The 14,398-nt window shown below is 40.7% G+C and overlaps 3 non-coding genes across 3 annotated transcripts; all 3 read left to right on the plus strand.

Moving 5' to 3' along the window:
- The first annotated feature begins 10,555 nt into the window (after positions 1-10,555).
- Positions 10,556-10,627, plus strand: trnap-ugg (transfer RNA proline (anticodon UGG)). The gene has a single exon. It is a non-coding gene; the product is annotated as a tRNA-Pro (tRNA).
- A 430-nt stretch (positions 10,628-11,057) lies between these two features.
- On the plus strand, positions 11,058-11,129 carry trnap-agg (transfer RNA proline (anticodon AGG)). Its single transcript has one exon. It is a non-coding gene; the product is annotated as a tRNA-Pro (tRNA).
- A 1,556-nt stretch (positions 11,130-12,685) lies between these two features.
- On the plus strand, positions 12,686-12,757 carry trnap-ugg (transfer RNA proline (anticodon UGG)). The gene has a single exon. It is a non-coding gene; the product is annotated as a tRNA-Pro (tRNA).
- The last annotated feature ends 1,641 nt before the right edge of the window (positions 12,758-14,398 follow it).

Here is a 14,398-nt window from a genome sequence, read left to right on the forward strand (position 1 = left end):
TTATCATTCTGTGCCTTGAGTTTTGTCATGCAAGTGTGACCCCTATATAAAGAAATTCATACATGGTCACAATAATTCTTTTTTTTATGCTTGTAATTATTAGGGTCACTCATTCTTCAAATCTAACAGAAAAAAAGAAACCCTTGTAAGTTCATTCCAGCTATGGCCGCTAGAGGGCACTCTTGTACAGGAGAACATGTTCTAGCTAAGCGGGAAGTTGCTCTCTCTGGTTCATTCCAGAAGAGACACTAAACCAAGCACAACTACTGTTCTCCTGTGTCTTTATTTCTCCTGTTTTCACAGGTTGGTAAACATTAAAAGTGCACAAATAGCCTAATAATCGTGAAATACATCATTTAGGGTGTAAAATGTGGTTTTACATTGCCATTTTGGTGAGAGAAATGTGGAGTTTAAACCGAGTGAAATGTATGCTAGCTTCAGCCATTGAAATGAATGGGTTTATGCTAATTGTTAACCGGAATGAGCTGCTAAAAGGGGTTTAAGGGGTTATTAATGGATTTCATTTGTTTTGTTGAGCACATTAGACTGAAGGGCTAATTGATGTTGTTTATATTTCTGTAAGAGTTCATTTTGTTGAAGCTGTTAGTTAGATTCTAAGAAATAAGGGAGCATTAAATGGCTCCACTGTTCTAAAAAAAATATATAATCAATATTTTTCCATACTACTAGAGTCTAGCTGGTTAATTTAAACCTCATATTAGATAACCAGTGCTATAGTTAAAAGTTTAAATGTTTTGTTTAGCTGGCGTATTTGATTTGTCATGTAAATTATAAGCTTGTGGTCTTTAATCTCTTCATCTCACTAAATGTGATGTGTATATCACATGAACCTGTCAGAGATTGACGTATTTGTTAAAGAGAGTGTTATTTTTGAGTATATTGAATTTGTATTTTTGTAGTATTTCTTAGTAATTCTTACTGAAGCCAGAATGCAGTGTGAATGTCACAAATGTAACTCAGACAAGAATTGTCAACTTAAAAAGTTATTTAAAACATTTGATTAGTTTATACACAAATATTTATTTTATTTACATATAACAAATGTACTGTACTCCTGTTAGGAGAATGTCTGTCATTCCAGAAGAGACACTAAACCAAGCACAACTACTGTTCTCCTGTGTCTTTATTTCTCCTGTTTTCACAGGATATATCTGCTACAACATCTTGTATCCTAGATGTGTAACAGATTCATGGGGGCTCGTCCGGGATCGCTTGTCCAGTCTGGTTGAGCAGATCCAGTGGTTCCTGAGTGACAGTGAGGCGCGAGGTCCGTGCAAGGGGCTGGAGCTCCAAGTGGGCAGCTAGAGAGGCGAAGGTGACCAAACGAAAGGGGAATCCTAGCCAGGAGCGTGTGCCACAGTGAGCCAAGCATCCAAAAGCGTGCATCATGTCTGACACAGAAAGGAAGGGACTGGTCTGGGCTATCAAGAAAAGCCTGCACAAGTTAACCACCGATGAAGTCTTCCAGATTGCCAAAAGCATCACTCCGGTACCTGAACTAGATCAGTCTATTTTGAGCCAAGATGATGAGGAAACATGCTTTGAATATGTGTTTGAATATCTGAATTGTACTACCTTGCTAGCACTTGAGGATAGGGGTATGGCACAGTTACTGTTTTTGCAGGATGTGATTGAGGAGTTTATTCAGAAGCATAACCTAAGTACACCCGTTGTAGGTGGGGACACAGACATTGAGGTAGCTGCCACACCTCCAGCCATCCCACTTAAAATTGCAGGCACTGGTCCCAGCACAAACAAAGCTAATAATAATCAACCAACATTCAGTGAAGAGGGATTAAGACACATGACACACACAGTGGATAGACTCCCCTCAAATAGGCATCACAGTACATCCTCTGGTAACACTGAAAGGGCACACTCACCTCTGATTAGGGCTGACAGTATGATACCACTAAAAGATCTCCCCTTATTACAACGGAGAGAATTCAAGATTCATGGTGGTCAGATTGGAGACCATTCTGCTGACATTAGCTACAACAACTTGTGGAAACAAATAGAAGAGGGTGTGAAAGAAAACTTCGGCAGCAGTGAAATTATCCGAGGTGTATTGCGAATTATCAAACCTGGTCATTTCAAAGATATGCTGATCAACAAGGAAGACATGTCTCTTGAGGAGTTGAAAAGCTTCTTGCAGTCCCATCTTGGTGAGAGGAACAGCACTGAACTATTCCAAGAATTAATATGTGCAAAGCAATTAGATGGTGAAACCCCCCAACAGTTTCTCTACAGAATGATAGGACTGAAACAAAAGGTGATGTTCGCATCCAGGCAGGCTGGCTCGGATATTAGGTATGATGCCCATACTGTCCAGAACGTATTTCTTCACACAGTCTTCCAAGGTTTCAACACTAAATGCAGTGACATAAGGAGAGAATTAAGGTCCCTTCTTTCCGATGATATAGTCACTGATGAAGTGCTCTTGAGACAGGTAATTAAACTCACAAGTGATGAAAGTGAACGACAACGCAGGTTGGGACACCAACCTCGTCAAAGGCCACCTACTGCCCATAGTGCACAGCTATCTCCTGACTGTGAAAACCAAGAAAAGACATTAGAACCCAAGAACCAAGTCAAAACACTACAGCATTTAACAGCACAAATTGAAGCACTTACCACTGTTGTTGATTCGCTGAGACAATCTAAAGTGAATGAACATGCATATTCATGTAGTGTTAATCAGCCCCACACGCTGAAAAGGAGTCGACCTTACGGATGCCCAGAGTGTGTGCGAAAGGGCCTAACGAACTGCACTCATTGCTTCCTGTGTGGTGAAGAAGGGCATAAAGTCATAGGATGCATGAGGAAACCAAAGCCTTCGGGAAACGATGTTCGGTCACGGCAGAGGGACAACCTGTGATCGGCTTAAGGAAGCAGTCCCACTCTGATGTCGAAACACGTAATACTACGCCGACACTGATGCCAGCCACTTGTGAGGGACCACCAAATAATGAAAAAATGGCTCAGCTAATTGGTAGTAAATGTCTGCTCAAGTGTTACGTAAATGGATATTCTGTAACAGTCCTCCTCGACACTGGAGCTCAAGTGAGCATTCTTGATCACTCATGGAGAGCCAAGTACTTACCTGATTTACCTATCCGATCTCTAAGTGAGCTGATGGGGACCAAAGCTCTTAATGTCCATGCAGTAAACGGAGAAATTCTCCCCTTTGATGGTTGGGTAGAAGCAAGGGTGAACCTGCCAGGGAATGATGATCCAGATTTGTCCATTCAAGTGCCTTTCTTAGTGAGCCACATGAGCCTTGAAAGACCAGTACTAGGGTTCAATGTTATTGAAGAACTAATTAAAGGGCAAGAAAGTGGACCACGTATACTGCTTACGCTGGCCAACCTTTTGAGCGGGGCAATGGAGATTAGAGAGGAGGAGGCTAGTGTCATTGTAAATTTCATCCAGTCAAGGACTACTGACTTAAAACAAGCTCCGGCAAAGGTGGGGCCCCAGGACATTGTTGTCCTTCCAGGCGAAGTTACACGCATAAAGTGCAATATCCCTGTTGACTTTAGTCCACATGAACCAGTAGTGCTGTTTGAGCCAGACGACAATAGCACACCATTAGAGCAATTGAATGTGGCTGAAGGGCTCGTGGAAGTCAGTCGTACTGGTAGTCCATATGTCGAAGTGCCCATTACTAATTATACCAAGCACAATATCATGCTTCCACGGAAGACAGTAATAGGTACCATCCATGCCATTTCCAAAGTAATTGAAACTGATCAGGCTGCCCACCACACTGTAAATCAGATTGGCGTTGCACCTGAGGTGAGAGTTGAGGAAACCAATCGGGCAGAATTATGGCACCCTCCTGTCAACTTAAGCCACTTAGAAGAAAGTCAGCAGGAAGTTGTTAGAAGGATGTTTTATGAAGAATCCACAGTGTTCGCTCGTGATGAGAATGACATTGGTTGTATTCCTAGTCTCCAGATGTCAATCTCACTTAAAGATGATATCCCAGTTCAGAAGTCCTATTCTGCTATCCCAAAGCCACTCTACAAAGAAGTCAAAGAGTACATTCAAGACTTACTGGTTAAGGGATGGATTGTGAGATCTAAATCTCCTTATTCTGCTCCGGTAGTATGTGTACGCAAGAAAGATGGTACACTAAGACTGTGTATTGACTACCGGTTGCTAAACCAGAAGACCATTCCAGATAGGCATCCCCTACCCAGGATCCAGGATCTCATTGACACTCTTGGAGGCTATAGTTGGTTCTCAATCCTGGACCAAGGGAAGGCCTATCATCAAGGCTTCATAGCTGATGGATCACAACATCTCACAGCTTTCATTACCCCTTGGGGATTGTATGAATGGGTGCGTATCCCATTTGGTTTATCAAATGCTCCTGCAGCCTTTCAAAGAAGCATGGAGGAAATGTTGAACTCACTGCGTGATGAACATTGTATCCCATACCTTGATGATGTGCTGTGTTATTCCAAATCATTTGAGGATCATGTGGAAGGTGTAAGGAAAGTCCTAAAAGCCCTCCGGGAACAGGGAGTCAAACTCAGGCCTACCAAATGTGAGTTCTTTAAGGGCGAGGTCCGCTACGTGGGGCGCCTAGTTTCAGCAGATGGTGTAAGAATCGATCCGAAGGATCTGGAGGCGGTACTTTCACTTAGGGATAAGGCCCCAGCAACTGTTGGTGAGGTACGGAAATTGCTGGGGTTCCTGAGCTATTATAGAAGCTACATACAAGACTTCTCTAGAGTTGCCAAACCCATCTATGAGCTTTTGCAAGCAAAGCCACCAGCTGCAGGGGTAAAGAAAATTAGTAAGACCAGAGGGAAAGGAACTCAGTTACCCTCTAAAGACCCGGTCAAGTGGGCAGAGGAGCACCAAAATGCCCTAGAGAAGTTAATTGACAGTCTGACTAACCCCCCTGTCCTCGCTTACCCAAATTTTGAGTTGCCCTTTGTACTTCATACTGATGCTTCTGAGCAGGGACTTGGAGCTGTACTTTATCAGTGCCAAAATGGAAAATTGAGGGTCATCGCCTATGGGTCCAGAACACTTACACCTGCAGAAAAGAACTATCACTTTCACTCAGGAAAATTAGAATTCCTTGCACTGAAGTGGGCGGTGTGTGATAAATTCAGGGACTATCTTTACTATGCCCCTCACTTCACCATATACACTGATAACAATCCCTTGACCTACGTTATGCGAACAGCTAAGCTAAATGCGGTTGGTCACAGATGGGTGGGAGAACTTTCCGAGTTCAGATTTGACATCAAATACCGGCCAGGTGCCGACAATGTTGATGCGGATACATTGTCTCGCTGGCCATTAGACATCGACAAGTATGTGGCAGATTGTGTAGAAGAGCTGTCTCCTGAAGCCATACATGCAACATGGGAAGGCAGTCAAGTGGCCAAAAGTAAAGACATAGCCTGGATGGCCACTTTGGATACGTCAACAGAGCAGAGTGTTCAGAGTCCCTTGTTGGCTGTTAGCCATGATGAAATGGAAAAAGCACAAAGAGAAGATCCTGCTATTGGGGAAGTACTAAAATTGAAAGAGACACACCAAATACTTACCAATGAAGCCAAACAGAGAGTAAATGGTTCCAGTCGAAAGCTTCTGTATGAGTGGGGAAAACTGGTCCTTGATAAAGGGCTGCTCTATCGTAAAACCAGTCAGCACTGCCAACTTGTTCTACCCACCAAGTACAGAAGCATGGCATTAAGGTATCTCCATGATGACATGGGCCATGTGGGTGTGGAAAGAGTCCTTTCCTTAGCTCGTGAAAGATTCTTCTGGCCTTACATGAAAAAGGACATTGAGACTCACGTGACAAGGAGATGTCCATGCATCAAACAGAAGAAACCAGTGACTCATGTTAGAGCCCCAATGGGTAGAATTTCCACCAGCCTGCCCCTTGAGCTTGTCTCAATCGACTACCTCCACTTGGAGCGAAGTAAAGGCGGGTTTGAATATATACTTGTCGTGATAGATCATTTCACAAGATTTGCTCACGCGTATGCCACCAAAAACAAGTCAGCGAAGGCAGCAGCAGAAAAGCTATTCAATGATTTTATCCCCCGCTTTGGATTCCCTTTAAAATTGCATCACGACCAGGGCCGTGAGTTCGAGAACGAGCTTTTCAAGACGTTAAGGCAGCTCTCTGGGGTAGGACACTCCCGTACATCACCATACCACCCACAAGGAAACCCAGCGGAGAGGTTCAACAGAACTCTACTTCAAATGTTGAGGACACTTGGAGACAAGGAAAAGGAGAAATGGAAAGATCACCTGCAACATGTTGTTCATGCATATAATTGCACGAGACATGAGGCCACTGGCTTCTCACCATTCTATTTGATGTTTGGCCGCTCCCCCCGGCTGCCAGTCGACCTAGTGTTTGACTTGAAGGCTCAAGATTCTGCTGACTCACCAGCGTCTTATGCTAAGAAGTGGGCTAAGAGAATGAAGGAAGCCTACAAGATTGCTGCTGAGAACAGCAAACAGTCAAGTGAAAAGGGGAAGAAATACTATGACCGTCAGTTGAGAGGAATTATTCTTCACCCTGGAGACAGTTTTAGTCCGTAATCTGAAGGAGAGGGGTGGGCCTGGAAAGCTCAGATCATACTGGGAAAAACAAGTTTACCTAGTGAGAGAACAACTGAGTGACAGTCCCGTGTACAAGGTTTCCCCTGAGAATGACAAAACCAAGGAACGCACCCTACATCGCAACTTACTTTTGTTGGTGAATGACTTACCAGTGGAGAGTCCTTCGGGTCCATCGATGAATCTACCTGCACAACGACCTAAAAGAAACAAGAAACAAGTTAAACAATCAGAAAACAAATCGGAACACAGTGACACAAGCTCTAGTGAAAGTGAAGTTCCTATCTACTGGTTCAGAGTACCACGGAACCGAGCAACAGAGGTATCACAGAGCCAGACAGTGCCTACCGAACAGTCAGCAGTCCAAAGACATCCCACACCCCAGGTGAGCCATCCTGAGAGAGAAACAACTCATTGGGAGCCTCCACATGCAGAACCAGTTGAATCAGAGAAAGAGTACCTACCTGCTGAGGATCCGGTGGTCAACAGTGAGGAGCAAACAGGAAGTGACCTGCATCAAACTGAAGAGAGGTCATATCCGATCAGAAAATCAGTACGGGAAAGAAAACCGCCTAATATATTCACCTACCAGTCATTAGGTCACCCCACATACCAACCTTACACTGCACTCAATAGTGTAGGGGTATATGGGACGCCATTTATACCTGTTTGGGACAATACAGCTTGTTGCATTCCAGTTAGGTACACTAGTATACCTCAAACTACACTAATGCCTATGCACCGTTGCTACACGTGTATAAGTGAATTAAAACACCTGCCTGTTAGTAGTATGATGGATTGTAGTATATAGGCTTATTTGATTTTTTGCATTAAGAGCCGTCTTCTTTTGTCAGGGAGTGTGTGACCCCTATATAAAGAAATTCATACATGGTCACAATAATTCTTTTTTTTATGCTTGTAATTATTAGGGTCACTCATTCTTCAAATCTAACAGAAAAAAAGAAACCCTTGTAAGTTCATTCCAGCTATGGCCGCTAGAGGGCACTCTTGTACAGGAGAACATGTTCTAGCTAAGCGGGAAGTTGCTCTCTCTGGTTCATTCCAGAAGAGACACTAAACCAAGCACAACTACTGTTCTCCTGTGTCTTTATTTCTCCTGTTTTCACAGGTTGGTAAACATTAAAAGTGCACAAATAGCCTAATAATCGTGAAATACATCATTTAGGGTGTAAAATGTGGTTTTACATTGCCATTTTGGTGAGAGAAATGTGGAGTTTAAACCGAGTGAAATGTATGCTAGCTTCAGCCATTGAAATGAATGGGTTTATGCTAATTGTTAACCGGAATGAGCTGCTAAAAGGGGTTTAAGGGGTTATTAATGGATTTCATTTGTTTTGTTGAGCACATTAGACTGAAGGGCTAATTGATGTTGTTTATATTTCTGTAAGAGTTCATTTTGTTGAAGCTGTTAGTTAGATTCTAAGAAATAAGGGAGCATTAAATGGCTCCACTGTTCTAAAAAAAATATATAATCAATATTTTTCCATACTACTAGAGTCTAGCTGGTTAATTTAAACCTCATATTAGATAACCAGTGCTATAGTTAAAAGTTTAAATGTTTTGTTTAGCTGGCATATTTGATTTGTCATGTAAATTATAAGCTTGTGGTCTTTAATCTCTTCATCTCACTAAATGTGATGTGTATATCACATGAACCTGTCAGAGATTGACGTATTTGTTAAAGAGAGTGTTATTTTTGAGTATATTGAATTTGTATTTTTGTAGTATTTCTTAGTAATTCTTACTGAAGCCAGAATGCAGTGTGAATGTCACAAATGTAACTCAGACAAGAATTGTCAACTTAAAAAGTTATTTAAAACATTTGATTAGTTTATACACAAATATTTATTTTATTTACATATAACAAATGTACTGTACTCCTGTTAGGAGAATGTCTGTCATTCCAGAAGAGACACTAAACCAAGCACAACTACTGTTCTCCTGTGTCTTTATTTCTCCTGTTTTCACAGGATATATCTGCTACAACATCTTGTATCCTAGATGTGTAACACAAGCACTGACTACACTTCCTAGCTCAACCAGACAACAGACTTTCGACGGTCAGTCACGCAGCGTTGGTCTAGGCGTAAGATTATCGCTTTGGGTGCGAGAGTCGGCATTGTAAAACAAACGTATCAGGTATAAAAAATTAATAAAAAAAGTCAACAGGTAATATGAAACTCGTTACGTCGTTGCTCACTGAAACGCAGCATCATAAATAAGGTCAGCCTGTAAGTGTAACAATGGCGTTCACACTATTTTCAGTCAGATCGCTTTGCTTAAGACCTTTTTTGATTTTGATTGAAAAAGCACGCATTAACTTTTAATTCTACTTATATGAGCCTTTAAATATGTTTCATGTTTCAACTCTTTAAAGAGTTTTATCATTCTGTGCCTTGAGTTTTGTCATGCAAGCACTGACTACACTTCCTAGCTCAACCAGACAACAGACTTTCGACGGTCAGTCACGCAGCGTTGGTCTAGGCGTAAGATTCTCGCTTTGGGTGCGAGAGTCGGCATTGTAAAACAAACGTATCAGGTATAAAAAATTAATAAAAAAGGCAACAGGTAATATGAAACTCGTTACGTCGTTGCTCACTGAAACGCAGCATCATAAATAAGGTCAGCCTGTAAGTGTAACAATGGCGTTCACACTCTATTTTCAGTCAGATCGCTTTGCTTAAAGACCTTTTTTGATTTTGATTGAAAAAGCACGCATTAACTTTTAATTCTACTTATATGAGCCTTTAAATATATTTCATGTTTCAACTCTTTAACGAGTTTTAATCATTCTGTGCCTTGATTATTTCCATGCAAGCACTGAATACATTTCCTAGCTCAAACAGACAACAGAGTTTTTACGGTCAGTCACGCAGCGTTGGTCTAGGCGTATGATTCTCGCTTTGGGTGCGAGAGTCGGCGTTGTAAAACGAACGTATCAGGTGTAATAAATAAATAAATGACAAAGGCTATCAAAGGTATCATTCTCTTGTGTAACGTACCTTTTATACACAGCGTCACAACGTTCGGATTGTGCAGTTTTGGTAGATAAATGTATTACACGACGTAAACAGCAAAACAGTTTTTTTTTTTTTTTAGGAAAAAATGTTGCCTTTGAATATGTTTCGGATACGGATATATTCGGGTAAATTTAATGGACGTTAAGTCTGAGATAATGTTACAACGCAAAGCATTAAATACAAAACAAACAACAACAAAAAACAGACAGCTTCATTTATAGCGTCTAATATTTATTAGGATACGAAAAAAAAATGTCTTAATGCCTTATTGTCTGTCAGAAATCAGTCGTTCTTGGGTGATTTTTCCCGGCGTCTATTAGGAAACGTGCACGTTTGGGATTGCCAGATGTTTGAAAACAAGTTAACGCTAGACGCATCTCCACAACAGAAATGTTAAAGTACAGATTTATAGACAGGGTGTTGTGTAACGATTTCCAAATGAGTAATTAAAAACTTTTATTCTGCAAAAGTTAAGGTTGCGTGGGTTTCCTGATAAAATCCGAGTCGAGCCCTTCCTTAATCCCGTGCTCTTTCACTAAAGAACGTTGACTTATCAAAATGTCTCTTCAAAATGTAATCACAGTGTGCAATTAGAAAACAAAGGTGGTATTAAATTGATAAACATGTAAAGCCTGCCTAATTACATGGGGCCACAAAGGCACTTTATTAAAACAGCGCAAAGCTTTCAAATGCTTCCTAGTCTTGACAGTTGACCAATTAAAACCAGTTTGTACTATTTGGAGCCTTGAAATATTTTTTTTAAGTTTTAACCATTCTGTGCTTTGAGTTTTCTCATGAAAGCACCGAATACACTTCCCAGCTCAGGCAGACAACAGAGTTTTGACGGTCAGTCACGCACATCAAAATAACACATTGACAACTTCTCAGGTGGCTCGTTGGTCTAGGGGTATGATTTTCGCTTTGGGTGCGAGAGGTCCCGGGTTCAAATCCCGGACGAGCCCTCCTTTAACCAAGTGCTCCTTTGCTGTTCTATAAAAATAACTTATCAGTTGTCCCGTTAAAATCTGATCAGAATAATCAAACCAAAATGACACATTGTTATACTTTCTTAGAAGTTGGCAACGTAAATATTGCAAAATCTTTTGTATAACTAACCGATTAAACACAGCGTCACAACGTTTGTATTGTACAGTTTGGGCTGATAAACATGATACATAAGGTAAACGGCGCGAAGCATAAAGTCTTGAACACAGCTCCTGTCAAAAGTCTTTTCATTTGACAAAGCAAAATAAGTTCTTACAACATCAAGCCCTTAATGACACCTCATGCTTAAAGTGTTCAAAATGCTTTAATGAAGCTCTGCATTGAGTTTTGTTTTGTCATAAATACACTTGCCAGTGCAACCAGTCAACCTTGTGCCCTGTCCCAGCTGGCTCGTTGGTCTAGGGGTATGATTCTCGCTTAGGGTGCGAGAGGTCCGGGGTTCAAATCCCGGACGAGCCCTTGTTCTTATCACAGTGTGCAAATGGAAATGAAAGGAGGAAGCGATTAAAGGGCAAAACGTGAACAGCTTTCCATGTGGATGCAATGACACATTACTACAATTCTACCCTTTAGCTTAAAATTTGAAGCTTAAAAACAGTTAAACCAGTTTTTACTATTTGGAGCCTTTAAATATGTTTCATGTTTCAACTCTTTAAAGAGTTTTATCATTCTGTGCCTTGAGTTTTGTCATGCAAGCACTGACTACACTTCCTAGCTCAACCAGACAACAGACTTTCGACGGTCAGTCACGCAGCGTTGGTCTAGGCGTAAGATTCTCGCTTTGGGTGCGAGAGTCGGCATTGTAAAACAAACGTATCAGGTATAAAAAATGAATAAAAAAGGCAACAGGTAATATGAAACTCGTTACGTCGTTGCTCACTGAAACGCAGCATCATAAATAAGGTCAGCCTGTAAGTGTAACAATGGCGTTCACACTCTATTTTCAGTCAGATCGCTTTGCTTAAAGACCTTTTTTGATTTTGATTGAAAAAGCACGCATTAACTTTTAATTCTACTTATATGAGCCTTTAAATATATTTCATGTTTCAACTCTTTAACGAGTTTTAATCATTCTGTGCCTTGATTATTTCCATGCAAGCACTGAATACATTTCCTAGCTCAAACAGACAACAGAGTTTTTACGGTCAGTCACGCAGCGTTGGTCTAGGCGTATGATTCTCGCTTTGGGTGCGAGAGTCGGCGTTGTAAAACGAACGTATCAGGTGTAATAAATAAATAAATAACAAAGGCTATTAAAGGTATCATTCTCTTGTGTAACGTACCTTTTATACACAGCGTCACAACGTTCGGATTGTGCAGTTTTGGTAGATAAATGTATTACACGACGTAAACAGCCAAACAGTTTATTTATTTTTTTTGGAAAAAATGTTGCCTTTGAATATGTTTCGGATACGGATATATTCGGGTAAATTTAATGGACGTTAAGTCTGAGATAATGTTACAACGCAAAGCATTAAATACAAAACAAACAACAACAACAAACAGACAGCTTCATTTATAGCGTCTAATATTTATTAGGATACGAAAAAAAAATGTCTTAATGCCTGATTGTCTGTCAGAAATCAGTCGTTCTTGGGTGATTTTTCCCGGCGTCTATTAGGAAACGTGCACGTTTGGGATTGCCAGATGTTTGAAAACAAGTTAACGCTAGACGCATCTCCACAACAGAAATGTTAAAGTACAGATTTATAGACAGGGTGTTGTGTAACGATTTCCAAATGAGTAATTAAAAACTTTTATGCCTGCCTAATTACATGGTGCCACAAAGGCACTTTATTAAAACAGCGCAAAGCTTTCAAATGCGTCTTGACAGTTGACTAATTAAAACCAGTTTGTACTATTTGGAGCCTTGAAATATTTTTTTTAAGTTTTAACCATTCTGTGCTTTGAGTTTTCTCATGAAAGCACCGAATACACTTCCCAGCTCAGGCAGACAACAGAGTTTTGACGGTCAGTCACGCACATCAAAATAACACATTGACAACTTCTCAGATGGCTCGTTGGTCTAGGGGTATGATTTTCGCTTTGGGTGCGAGAGGTCCCGGGTTCAAATCCCGGACGAGCCCTCCTTTAACCACGTGCTCCATTGCTGTTCTATAAAAATAACTTATCAGTTGTCCCGTTAAAATCTGATCAGAATAATCAAACCAAAATGACACATTGTTATACTTTCTTAGAAGTTGGCAACGTAAATGTTGCAAAATCTTTTGTATAACTAACCGATTAAACACAGCGTCACAACGTTTGTATTGTACAGTTTGGGCTGATAAACATGATACATAAGGTACACGGCGCGAAGCATAAAGTCTTGAACACAGCTCCTGTCAAAAGTCTTTTCATTTGACAAAGCAAAATAAGTTCTTACAACATCAAGCCCTTAATGACACCTCATGCTTAAAGTGTTCAAAATGCTTTAATGAAGCTCTGCATTGAGTTTTGTTTTGTCATAAATACACTTGCCAGTGCAACCAGTCAACCTTGTGCCCTGTCCCGGCTGGCTCGTTGGTCTAGGGGTATGATTCTCGCTTAGGGTGCGAGAGGTCCCGGGTTCAAATCCCAGACAAGCCCTTGTTCTTATCACAGTGTGCAAATGGAAATGAAAGGAGGAAGCGATTAAAGGGCAAAACGTGAACAGCTTTCCATGTGGATGCAATGACACATTACTACAATTCTACCCTTTAGCTTAAAATCTGAAGCTTAAAAACAGTTAAACCAGTTTTTACTATTTGGAGCCTTTAAATATGTTTCATGTTTCAACTCTTTAAAGAGTTTTATCATTCTGTGCCTTGAGTTTTGTCATGCAAGCACTGACTACACTTCCTAGCTCAACCAGACAACAGACTTTCGACGGTCAGTCACGCAGCGTTGGTCTAGGCGTAAGATTCTCGCTTTGGGTGCGAGAGTCGGCATTGTAAAACAAACGTATCAGGTATAAAAAATTAATAAAAAAGGCAACAGGTAATATGAAACTCGTTACGTCGTTGCTCACTGAAACGCAGCATCATAAATAAGGTCAGCCTGTAAGTGTAACAATGGCGTTCACACTCTATTTTCAGTCAGATCGCTTTGCTTAAGACCTTTTTTGATTTTGATTGAAAAAGCACGCATTAACTTTTAATTCTACTTATATGAGCCTTTAAATATGTTTCATGTTTCAACTCTTTAAAGAGTTTTATCATTCTGTGCCTTGAGTTTTGTCATGCAAGCACTGACTACACTTCCTAGCTCAACCAGACAACAGACTTTCGACGGTCAGTCACGCAGCGTTGGTCTAGGCGTAAGATTATCGCTTTGGGTGCGAGAGTCGGCATTGTAAAACAAACGTATCAGGTATAAAAAATTAATAAAAAAGGCAACAGGTAATATGAAACTCGTTACGTCGTTGCTCACTGAAACGCAGCATCATAAATAAGGTCAGCCTGTAAGTGTAACAATGGCGTTCACACTCTATTTTCAGTCAGATCGCTTTGCTTAAAGACCTTTTTTGATTTTGATTGAAAAAGCACGCATTAACTTTTAATTCTACTTATATGAGCCTTTAAATATATTTCATGTTTCAACTCTTTAACGAGTTTTAATCATTCTGTGCCTTGATTATTTCCATGCAAGCACTGAATACATTTCCTAGCTCAAACAGACAACAGAGTTTTTACGGTCAGTCACGCAGCGTTGGTCTAGGCGTATGATTCTCGCTTTGGGTGCGAGAG

The sequence above is a fragment of the Trichomycterus rosablanca genome, chromosome 2 (assembly GCF_030014385.1).
Source record: "Trichomycterus rosablanca isolate fTriRos1 chromosome 2, fTriRos1.hap1, whole genome shotgun sequence".
Lineage (NCBI taxonomy): Eukaryota > Metazoa > Chordata > Actinopteri > Siluriformes > Trichomycteridae > Trichomycterus > Trichomycterus rosablanca.